Below are 13,094 nucleotides of genomic sequence, written 5' to 3' on the forward strand. Positions count from 1 at the left end.
CATGATTTATATTATTGTGTGATAGTTGGAGATGCTAGTACTATTAAAGTACAGAAATCAGTTTGCAGAGTTAAATCATAATTAGTTCATCGTATTTTAGACGACTTTGTTGTCTAAACACTGTAGTCATAAAAAAAAACACACTGAAATGAACAAGTTACAGTAAGTCACACCCTGCAGAAAAAACAGTTTCTCAGTTATGTTACCAGTAAGATATATAAACCCTTCAGTTGGAAGGAACTCTACTGTGGAGCTGCAGTGTGTATCGTCTCTCTATCTGTGTGTTCATTTACAGTGAAATGGCAGAAGCCAGTTTCTCATGGGCTGAGGACCAGTTCAGCTGTTCAGTGTGTCTGGATCTCCTGAAGGATCCAGTGACGATTCCCTGCGGACACAGTTACTGCAGGAGCTGCATCTCAGATTGCTGGGATCAAGAGGATCAGAAGGGAATCTACAGCTGCCCTCAGTGCAGGAAAACCTACGTACGAAGACCAGTTTTAAGTAAGAATGTGGTGTTTGCTGAGATGGTGGAGAAACTCAAGATGATGAGACTCCAATCTGCTCCTGCTCCTCCTGCTGCTCCTGCAGTTCCTCACACTGGATCTGGAGATGTGCAGTGCGACTCCTGCACTGGAAATAAACAGAAAGCAGTGAAGTCGTGTCTGGAGTGTCGAAGCTCTTACTGTCAAAATCACCTTGAACAGCATGAGAGTCTCTTCAGAGGTAAAGGACACAATCTGATGGACGCCACTGGACGACTGCAGGAGATGATCTGCCCTCGTAATGGTAAAATGCTGGAGATTTACTGCCATACTGACCAGCGGTGTATCTGTATGCTGTGTTTGGTGGATGAACACAAAAATCATGACACTGTATCAATTGGAGTGGCAAGAACAGAGAAACAGGTACTGTTCCTTACTGGATCTCATGAGCGACATGATATCATGATGTTTCTCTCCTCATTTGTTATGTGATTTTTCTCTCAAACTGTTGTAATTGATTATGTTTTAGAAAGATTGAAATTGTGTCTTTGATCAAATAAATGCAGACTTAAGTGACTAAAAATAAATAAGATACCTGTTTTTTTTTTTTTTTTCATTTAATTATATATCTGTTTTCTGCAGAAACATTGTGATGAAACACAGAGAAGCATCCAGCAAACAATCCAGCAGAGAAAGAAAGATCTAAAGCAGATGAGAGAGGCTGTGGAGTCTCACAAGGTGAGTTTGGAGAAGTTTAAGAAGTCTCCTTCACACTCTTAAAAATAAAGGTGCCAGGAAGAAACAATGCTGTTGAAGGACTTTTGTTTCTCTGAAGAAGCCTTCAGTGAAGGGTTTATTAAAAATTATATGACTATGATAATATGATAATTTGCAAAAGGGCTGTGTTGTGGTCTTGTCTTGGTGTAGTTACAGGTCCACCATCTAATCTGGATATGGCCTGGATCCGGATGATTGTGGTAAACTCGAGATAAGAGATAGACAGACTAATATTAGTGTACAGGTCCCATTCTTCTAACAATGTAACAAGTACATTGAATGTTGTTGGAAGTGTTCCCAGTTCCGTTTGACCTACTTTATGCACACTGTTAACCCTTGCTGTAAAATTCTGACAATATTATACCATTTTCCATTAAAACAGTAATATACCGTAGAAAATAAAAGTAGCCTACAGGAATATACTGTGAATTAACAGTGCTCAAAGTCGACACTCAGAGGCTGTTTTCCCAATCACACCCTATACCCTCATTCACTATTCTCTACATTAGTTCACTAATATAGTCCACTTGAATGAAAAGAAGTGAGTGAATTGAGACACTGATGAACACCTGATAAGCAGAATCACTGAAGGACAGAGAAAAAAGAACAGAAAAAAGAGAAACACAAAAACTACAACTGACTTCCAGCCACACTGAGTGTGAAACCAGTTTACAAACCAGTTTACGATTATTTCTTTCATACATGTACAAAAGTTCTTGTTGAGAATTAACAGAGATTTAGTTATTAATAAAATCTGTTGTCACCATGATTGAGATCAGTATTTGCTTTAGTTGGTCTCTTGTCCCTGGACTTCTTACCATTCATCTCTCTCTGACTGCTGTAACGGTGAGTTTATAAAACACATTTGTTATGGCACGAAAAAGTCAAGAGGAAGATGATCAGGTGTTTTTTTTTTTTTTTTTGTGATGATGTCACAATCATCCTGGACATGCCTGGTTTTCAGATTTTTCCTGTATATAGTCATTGAAATTATAGTTATCTCATATTTAGCATATATCTGTGAATCTACAAAATGAAATCAATATTTCTGTAATCAGGTCTTCTGAAGAATATTGTAATCATATAGTGCATTCAATTTTATTTTACTCCTGCTTGACTGAGACCCACACAGATATCAACAATCAGCGTATGAATCTCAACAATGGTGAAAAGTTTCATGTCGCAATGCATGCTGGGTTCCAGGATAATATAAAACTCCCAGCATGCACTGCTGCATGAATAATAATAATAATAATAATAATAATAATAATAAAGAAATATTGCCACCATTGTTGAGATTCATGTGCTAAATTGTGATATCTCAGTGTTTCTAAAACACAGTGTAGCTCTGTTTCTCTGGCTATGCATCATGTGTTAAAAAAAAGAGTCATTGTATCTTATTGCTGCGTTTTCACAGTGGTGCTAATGCAACACTTTTGATTGAGGATTAAACTCTGAATAAGTGAGAATGAATTCCTTAGTGAGTGAACAGGCAATATGATGATTTTGTCATCATAATCATTATAACTGCAGTCATTCATAAACTGTGTGTGCGCAAGTGTGACTTGCAAAAACACAGCTCAAGCAGCAAAAGAAAAACTAACGTTTTAGCATCAGCATCCCAACTAAAGCAAGCACTGATCTCTATAACGGTAACTTCAAACCAAACATTTTCAATTAAACATCTCAATAACAACTTCTGTATGACAGAAATAAAGTCATACTGGTTAATAATAAGTGTAATAATGTGTAATGGCTGGAAGTCAGTCGTAGTTATTGTGTTCCTCTATTTTCTGTTCTTGTGTTTCTCTTTTCTTCAGTGATTCTGCTTACAATCACTTACATATTCCCTTAATTATCTCACTGCATCGCTACTTTTTACTCGTAGTGTGGATTTCCCTGAGGGGTTGAAAGGGTTAACTGTGTAAGATAAAAAAGACACACCCACAAAATGTATTTTAACAGTAATAAACTGTAAGTTATAAAACAGGTTTATACTGGCAACACTGTTGCCAGTAGTTTACTGTAAAATTATTTTTTTGGGTCACCATTGTGCAGAAGAGTAGAGCCTGTGCTTCAGTCCAGGAGAAGATCTACAAACATTGATGATTTGCTGCATGTTGCTTTATTTAACAGACGGTGACTGTGTAGTTGCTGATCCAGTGAAAATCTTTTTATGTACAATAGTTTTTTAGTGGTCTCAAATGAAAGAAGTTCACAGTAATACTTTGCTCACATTATTAATGCATTATAAATTTTAGTTAATACATTTAAATGACAGTTGGTCAATTTAAGGCAGTCGGTTTCTGCAAGTGTAATTAGTTAACTATAATTTAGTGCATTTTTACAGAAACAAACTAGATTACAGCAAAGAACTGTACAATTAACAGTATTTTACTGGCAACAGTGTTGCCAGTATTTTACTGTAAAAAAACCCGGTAAGGTCTAACAGTGCAGCCTAACAATCTAAATGTATAGGAATGTCATAGTGTGTTTTGTGTATGCTACGTTGATGTCTTTAATCTAGATTTAAAATGACATAGTGTGTCTGCGTCCTGAATAATGCTAGAAAGACTATTACAGAGTTTGGGTACTAAATAGGAAAAGGATCTACCTGCTGCAGTCCACAATTATTTGTATTGCGATTTTCACAATACACATCTTATCAAATCGTGTTTATGTAAAATTATTTTGATACAGTTGATTTTTATATTCTAGATATTATCAAGTGGTCAGAATTTTGAGACCACAAAAGATGTGAAGGACTATAATACGTTAAGAGCTTGCTCAAGTGATGCAACTGATCTGCATTAGTCATTGAGCACATATGTCATATCTTAGATATATTTTAAGATGGAAAATTGCTGTTTTACAAATGCTAGAAATGTGGCTTTTAATGAAAGATTGGTATTAAAGAGCACACCCAGGTTCCTAACTGTCGACCAAAACTTGACAGAGCACTCATTCAGTTAAGTTTTGCGCTGAGGAGCTGAGACGGTGAGTCCCGGCTGGGTCTGCCTCCTCCACGGGCAGCTCTTGCAGGTTCACCACCTGATCCCTCAAAGGGGTGGAGGGAACCTTAGGCACATATCCAGGCCAGGGTCTCAAGATCAGATTTAGCCGGCCAAATTCCAGGCACAATTACAGAAAAAGGACCGATCCGATCAGGCACTTTCAGGGGTCTTCTCGGCGATAAAAACACCACTCAACGAACAGGTTCCACTTCAGAGTGTAAGCGTGCCTCGTTTCCCGGTGGTAGATCAGTAGATAACTCAAGTCCCCCACACGTGGAGGATCCAGAGGCCATAGGTCTCTGAGAAAGCAGGTCCTTCCCCAGAGGGATTCACCAAGGAGGGACTGTAGCAGGGAGAATTAGATCGGGGAACCAGGTCCGGTTGGGCTAGTAAGGCACAACTAGCAAGACCTGCTCCTCGTCTTCCCTGACCTTGCACAGTGTCAGGCAGTGTCTGCCTGATGACCTAAATCTCATAGCTGAGTCTGACAGTCCTAATGAACCAGCGAGACGGGTGGGGAAGCGAGTCTCGACCGCAGCATCGAGAGGGTCGAGAAGAGGCAGCAATCATGACTGTCAGATGGAGATAGGAAACGTCAGCAGCCAGAAACACACGGGTGGAATGACATCTTTAAAAGGATACAAAATCATACACACATGCTTGCTCTTTTAGAGAAATCTCTTTTAGTGCTAACATGGGGGATGGTCGAGATGGTTTTAAGAGTTTAACACTAGAGCTCTATGTCTGTGTGAGGTGCCAATAAGAGCAGATTGTAATGTGTGGTCTATAACAGCACTCTGCACAGACGGCAGTTGAGGCCAGTGAGAGGATCTTCACTGAGCTCATCCGCTCCATTGAGAAACGTCGCACTGAGGTGAAACAGCTGATCAGAGATCACGAACGAGTTGCAGTGAACCAAGCTGAAGAACGACTGGCACGACTGGAGCTGGAGCTCGATGATCTGAGGTGGAAAGAGACTTAACTGAAACAGTTTTTAAACACAGATGATCATATTAATTTCCTCAAGGTAACATATATCTTCTTTAACACAGGACTGAAGACTTCAACACCCACATAGCAACATTGTGTCGGCCCAGATCCGGCCCACATCTGGCACACGTGGAAAGATGATCTGGCCCACATGCAGCGTGGATCTACGGCACTTGAGTGGCCCACTCCTGTTTGCCAGATCTGGGCCACAAGCAGGCCATAGCAATGCCACATGTCAGCCAAGAGCAAAGAAATAAACCAGAACTGGACCTTATCTGAGCCACAAAGTCTGTGTATATTAAATATGAAGTCATCTCAGCCTTAATAAGCCTGTTAACAAGCAGAATCACTGAAGGAAAGAAGAGAACAGAAAAAGAGACGAGCAGAAACACAAGAACTACAACTGACTTCAGCTACAGCCTCAGATGAAATCAACTGAAGAGAAAAGAAGACATTAAATCTGTGAAGATCTCAGCAGAGGAGGATTAAACAACTCCACAAACAGCATTACCAGCTTCACTTATTACTAACCAGACTGACTTTATTTCTGTCAGACGTCTACAGAAGTTTTTATTGAGAATTAACAGAGGTTTAACTCTAATGTGTTTCATTTGAAGTCACCATAACAGTGATGAGTGCTTCCATTAGTTGGGCTCTTAACTCTTCTTATATCTTTTGTCTTCTTTGGCTGCTGTGACAGTGTGTTTGTCAAACACATATGCAGCAGCAAAGAAAGCTAAAGTGAAATGAGATCAGGTGATGATGGTTACCTGTTGATGGTTTTATAATCATCATGATATAACCTGTTTTACTGATGTCTTTGAAATCTAAAAGTTATGTTGTTCAACTAATACATTCACATTACATACATCTGCATGGATACATAACATCTGCAGCGTGAGGTCCAGCAATATTATTACAATCAGTTAGCAGACTTTAACAAACATGAGCATGAAACATTACTGTTCGATGACAAACACAGACATCAATAATCAACGTATGAATCTCAACAATGGTGACAATCAAAAGTACCTTGCTGCAATGCATGCTGGGTACCATCATAGTACAAAACTCCCAGCATGCATTGCAACATGAATAAATTATGCAGCTGAATTGTCCTATAATTTTGTTTGATTCTAAATATTTGCTTTTATTTTTTTGCTGTTGTTTTTGTTGTGACATTTAGTAGCTTTTCAGTGATGTTCTGAATTATTCTGTTTATTTAAAAAAAAAAATATTGTCACCATTGTTGAGATTCATGTGCTGATTTCTCATATCGCTGCGTGTCACCATTGCTTCATTTTTCGTGCTCATGTTTGTTAAAATCTTCTAACTGATTGTTGCTGAATCTCACGCTGCAGTAACACAGGGTTTGTGATGAGAATATATTAATGGAACAAAACAATTGTTAGATTCCAAAGACATCAGTGAAACAGGTTATTTCATGATGATTATAAAGCCATCAACAGGTAACCATCATCACCTGATCTCATTTCACTTTAGCTTTCTTTGCTGCTGCAAATGTGTTTAACAAACACACTGTCACAGTTGCCAAAGAAGACAACAGATATAATAAGAGTTAAGGGCTCAACTAATGGAAGCACTCATCACTGTTATGGTGACTTCAAATGAAACACATTAGAGTTAAACCTCTTTTAATTCTCAATAAAAACTTCTGTTGACGTCTGACAGAAATAAAGTCAGTCTGGTTAGTAATAAGTGAAGCTGGTAATGCTGTTTGTGGAGTTGTTTAATCCTCCTCTGCTGAGATCTTCACAGATTTAATGTCTTCTTTTCTCTTCAGTTGATTTCCTCTAAGGCTGTGTCTGAAGTCAGTTGTAGATCTTGTGTTTCTGCTTGTCTCTTTTTTCTGTTCTCTTCTTTCTTTCAGTGATTCTTTTTGTTAACTTATTAAGGCTGAGATGACTTCATATTTAATATACACAGACTTTGTGGCTCAGATAAGGTCCAGTTCTGGTTTATTTCTTTGCTCTTGGCTGACATGTGGCATTGCTATGGCCTGCTTGTGGCCCAGATCTGGCAAACAGGAGTGGGCCACTCAAGTGCCGTAAGTCCATGCTGCATGTGGGCCAGATCATCTTTCCACGTGTGCCAGATGTGGGCCGGATCTGGGCCGACACAATGTTGCTATGTGGGCAGGCTTCTCTAATTGCACAGTTTGTTTTTTTCTTTGTGTCTATAGAGTTGCCCGTCTGTCTCTCTCTCTGGATCTACAGACGACTTCACTGTCAGTTCTCACCCCAATTTTGATGAAGTAGTGAAATCTGTCTCTCAACTCAGAGACAAACTGCAGCAGTTCTGCACAGACAAGATAGAAAGGTTATCTAAAACAGGTAAATACTGATTTACTCAGAAAAGAGTTGAGCACCGTTGATTAAATATAAAATGGTAGTAGTTTAATTCTCGTCATGGGAATTAAAGGGCTGGCACTGATGCACAGATGTTCTTTGGTGTTCATAGTGAAAACCGTCCAGATCATTGTCCCGAGTCGCCAGTTTACGACTAGGAAGGAGTTTCTACAATGTAAGTTACAATGAAAACACACACAAACACTGGCGATCACTGGGAGATCATCTTGATCTTCTGTGCTAATTAAACATGATGATCTAAACAGGGATTCGTTCCAGAACCAGATAAGTTCATTGGAGTGAGATGTAATCTTGGATTTTTGTTTTTAGAAACGTTATGGACATACAGATGTGCCCTTCAGAATGGAACGCAGCCATTAGTAAAGAAAGTGATTTCTGAGAAATACTGTTGAAAGTGTGATTCAAGGTGTTTATTACAACCCGATCTCATGAGAAAAAAAAATATATTTTACAAGGTGGCTAATTCCTATGAATTCATACAACTTGATTTGTACAACTTGATTCATACAACAAATTTAGCATGTAATCCACTTAATCTTTGATAAAGTATGCAAACACTGCACGATCATCACTACGGGAACCAGAAAGTAAATTGACATCTCCCTTTTCAAATCTTCTCCCGCCTGGCGATCGGTTACATCCATCCCCAACTATTAATGCTGTTTTCTCACCACACTGTCAGAAATAGGGGTACAGCAGGAGTCCATTTCTGTCCCCCAAGGTACATATATGTACCTTTTTGAGGGTCAAAAAGGTACATTTATGTCCCCTAGCATTAAAAGGTACAAATATATACCGTTTCTTTTAAAGGTTAAGGTACAATATCAAAAGACAGCCTCTCAAAGTATTTTTTTTTTTTTTTTGTAAAAAAAAGAAGGGTTTTTTTATGGTTTTAATGATACCTTAATCATTTAAGGTAGATGTTAACTTATCACTATATTTGAGTAGCCTTGAAATAAAGGAAATAAAAGTTTTTTAAGTCAATTTACTTATATTAAATCATTATAACACAGCAAAAACTCCAGTGTTAAAATAACCCTCCTGGGTTTATTTGGCTCCAGACTCAAGAGTGTTAAAGTGTTAAAATATGAATGTTAAATTAACAATCAAGATTGTTAAAGTTAATGAGCTAAGTAAGTGATTCATTGAGTGATGATTGAGCATTATTGAAGACACCTGATGTTAACAAGCAGAATCACTGAAGAGAAACTATAATTTTTTAAGACACCGTTATGTAGATCAGTGTTTGCTTTAGTTGGGCTCTTGACCCTTAAACTGTTAACATTAGATTTTGTTTGGCTGTTGTATCTGAGATATAACTGCCAAATGAACAAAGAGAAAAATTGATCAGGTGGTGTTGGTTATGTTTTGACATAATCATAGTTTGACCTGAATCACTGAACTCATTTAAAGTCTAATCTCTGACTTAAATGTATATTGTTGATTACAGCATGTAATTCCACAGCATAAGATCCAGAATTTTTTTAATAATCTAAAGGATTTCTTAAAAGTTGTTCTGATAAAACAAATCTTTCTTTTAGGCACACACAGACATCAAGAATCAGTGTATGAATCTCAACAATGGTGACAAACAAAATATTTAATTAGGGAAAGGAAATTAGTAAGACAATTCAGATCATAATTTATTCATACCGCAATGCATGATGGGAGCCATGAATGAGTTTTGATTGGTGGCACCCAGAATGCACTGCAACATGCTTTATTATTGACACCATTGTTGAGATTCACAGGCTGATTATTGATGTCAGTGTTTCTTCATAAAGTATTTTTAAAAGTCTTTTGATCAGAACAACTTTTACGAATTTTTGGATTATAAATTTAAAATTTTAAATCATTTGCTGTAGAATCACAGTGTTGCTGTAATCAACAATATACATTTAACCCTCATATGACCTTAGTTTCCTGTTCACACTCAGTGCATTTGGGGTCTATATGACCCCAAAATTTAAAGAATGATTGTAAAAAAAATGTACATTTTTAATAATACATATAATATATTATTTTTTTTGTTTACTTCTCATCTGTACAGTAATGCTGTGTTTTTGGATATACAAAGTACTTTTGTACCTATTTACCACACAATTCCTCAACTATACCATTAGCTTGCATATAAAATATTATTTTTTTATGAAAAAAATACTAAAACAATGATCTAAATTAAATATAAGTTGTTTCTGGATATTGATCTAGGTGTTAGCTGTACAATTCTGCCATCTGTTGGTCAAAGACAAACCTTTAGGAATTACAATTTAAGAAAGAAATTGTTTTGTCCATAGATACCCAGAAGAGGGCAATAGAGATCCATTCATTTTACTGGATGTAGCCAACTGCTCATATTATAACTTTTGTGATAGATTTTGTAAATTTATACATGTATAAACATTATTAAAGACATTAAAAATAAATATTCTTTCAAATAGTAGAATTTTGGTCGTTTTTGAAGCGATTTGAAATGTCTGTTTTTACAAAATACCACAGAAATTGCCACATAAGAAACACCTAAAGGACAAGACTTAGAATCAGATTGTAGTTGAATATTATTTATTTTAATGAACCAAATGTGAAACAAATAATTAACTTTAGAATTTAGAAGATATTAATTTAATAATATATATATAAAAAACAGCAGCAATATGCAGAAATGAACAGGAGTGAAGAATGAACACTGAATAACAATACAATTTTTTGATAATCAAATTCTGAACACTGAACCAATTATAACAAGCTACAAAAAAAAATTATTACATAATACACATTGTAAAAAAACCACAGTCCAGAATGTTGTGAATGAACAAGTATCATGAACAAAAATCAGTCCACACACATCTGGCAAAGGTATACGGTGTGTGCAGCACAGATGGCTCTTTTGCAGTTTGCGCACTGCTTATCTGTTTTTGAGTCCTTGGCCCGTGGACAAACCTGACATCTTTTTCTTTTGGATGATGGAGGTTCAGTGGAGGGGCCTGGAGCGTCAGAAGAATCTTGTTTTCTCTTCAGGATTGCTACAGAGGCTGGTGCATGAGGCAGGCTTTTTCGTCGCTCCATGTGAGGGGACACCAGAGATTTCCCCAGCTCTTCTAGAAAGAGCCTCCTTTTGAAATTCTTCCCTCTCTCCCATGATGGATTTACCTCCCTCCAAATGACAAATGCATTTATGGCAGATACATCCAGGATGGTAGAAAAGACCACCATTGGCCAGCGATTTGTTTTCCGCTTACAACTGTAGCTTGCAACCATCTGCAATATTGCAAACACACACACACACAAACACACACATTAGTATATCTGATGGCAAAATAAATGCCACTCTGTCACCAACTTTGAATAAAAATTAGCAAAAAAATGCATCAAAATATAAAATTTGTAAATACCTTGTCAAGGTTGTCAACTCCACCTTTGCAGCGATTGTAATCTAGGATGACATCAGGCTTCTTGTCCTCCCTGTCACTCACTTTGGCATCTTTGTGGCATGTGCTCATCAGCAGCACATTTTTACCCCTTTTGGGGCAGTATGACACAACACTGTGTGTCTCAGTGAAGGCAAAGATGGAGGAAAAACAAACTCGGTCTCTCATTGTTAGAAGGGCAGGTGGGAGTTCAGGCTTGTTTTTTCTGACAGTACCAACCATTGTCAACTTTCTTCTCAGAAGCTCCTGGCCAAGGGCATATGATGTGAAGAAATTATCACATGTTACCGTGTGTCCCTGGAGACCAGTAGTCAAATCAAGGACCACACGCATGCCCTGATTTCTTTCTGGCTGCCCACCTTTTGGCTTACCGGTGTAAACTTGCATGTTCCATGCATAGCTTGTCCTGGCGTCACATGCTGCCCAGATTTTTATTCCGTATCTTGCCGGCTTGCTGGGGATATACTGCTTGAAGGAGCAGCGACCTCGGAATGGCACCAGGCACTCATCCACTGTAATGTCCAGGCCAGGGTTGCACATCAGTGGGAGACGCTCAACCCATAAATTCCACACATCACGAATGGGTGCCAGCTTGTCACTTTCGCGCCGAGCAGATCTTGTGGCCCTGTCATCAAATCGAATGACTTTAGACAATCTTCTAAATCTTCTTAGTGACATGACAGCCCGAAAAATTGCCCGTCCAGTCTCAGCCTCCCATAAACTGGACAGGGCCTCATTGTTTGAGCGATACACTCCTGCAAGGAGGAGCAGACCAATATAGGCTTCCATGTCAGTCCAGTCCACATCCCTCCAGTCATCACCAAACACACGTTTCCCTTCCAGATTGGTCATTTCCACCAAGATATTTTGGATTTTAGATGGAAAAAATAACAAAAAAGCTGACTTTATGTCATCTACACGAGAAATTGCAAACCTTGTTGGTCCAGGTGTCAGCTTTATGACTCGTGAAGATGAAGCTCTCCCTGGTCCCTGTGGAGGTGGAGAAGCAGTCCAGGATATTTTTCCATCTTTTGATGCAAAAGTTTGGTCTGCATCTGCCTCCTCATATTCCTCATCCGACTCCTCTTCCAAACCTGTATTTTCTTCAGGAGGATTGCAGTCCTCTGGCTCAGAGTCATCGCCCTCACCCAGCCAACACAGCCATGTGGGGCCCAAATGGGTTTGACCTGGGCTATCTAACTGGGACCCAGCCAGTTTTGTCCTCGGTTTCCATGTAGGCCCCACATGGGTTTGCCCAGATGAAATGAACACTGCTTAGTGTGCACAGTACAGGCTGTTTAATGTAACACTGAATCAGTGTTGGAGGTAATGAGATAATTAGGTGATTGAATAATGATTGTGCATTAATGATGAACACCTGCTGTTAACAAGCATAATCACTGAAGGAAAGAAAAACACAAGAACTACTTCCAGCCACTGCCTTGGATGAAATCAACTGAAGATAAAATACATTAAATCTCTCAAGATCTCATTAAACAACTCCACAAACAGCATTACCAGCTTCACTTATTACTAACCAGACTGACTTTATTTATGTCAGACGTCTTCAGAAATTCTTATTGAGAATTAACAGAGGTTTAGATGTTGATTACTTATTTGAAAGTAATAGTTTGATTTGATGTTACCATTGTGGCGATCAGTGTGTGCTTTAGTCAGGCTCTTGACTTTTTAACATTAGTTTTTCTCTGGCAGCTGTGTCTGTTTGTTATGGTGAGAACAGCAAGAGAAAATGTAATCAGATGCTGTAAGCCGATTGATGATAAGAATATAGTCATCGTCATGTAGTGGCTTAACTCACTGATATTTTGTGTAAGGTTTGTACGGGTAGTATGTCATTCATTTTGTTTTATTGTTGTGATTCTACAGCAAGAGATCCAGCACAGTTTATTCAGAACATCAAATTATTTTTAAAACCCCATTTACACATGTTGGACTACTGAAAGTTGTATTCGCAAACAGACATCAAGAATCAGCATATGAATCTCAACAATG

General features: G+C 38.2%; 1 pseudogene across 1 annotated transcript; it reads left to right on the forward strand.

Moving 5' to 3' along the window:
* Positions 1-299: 299 nt before the first annotated feature.
* LOC311097462 (E3 ubiquitin-protein ligase TRIM47-like) lies at positions 300-7,921 on the forward strand (annotated as a pseudogene). Its single transcript has 6 exons — positions 300-905; positions 1,125-1,220; positions 5,067-5,300; positions 7,467-7,617; positions 7,745-7,807; positions 7,899-7,921. The product of its transcript is annotated as an E3 ubiquitin-protein ligase TRIM47-like (transcript).
* Positions 7,922-13,094: the final 5,173 nt, after the last annotated feature.

This window comes from Abramis brama (genome assembly GCF_963993115.1).
Source record: "Abramis brama genome assembly, chromosome: 1".
NCBI lineage: Eukaryota > Metazoa > Chordata > Actinopteri > Cypriniformes > Leuciscidae > Abramis > Abramis brama.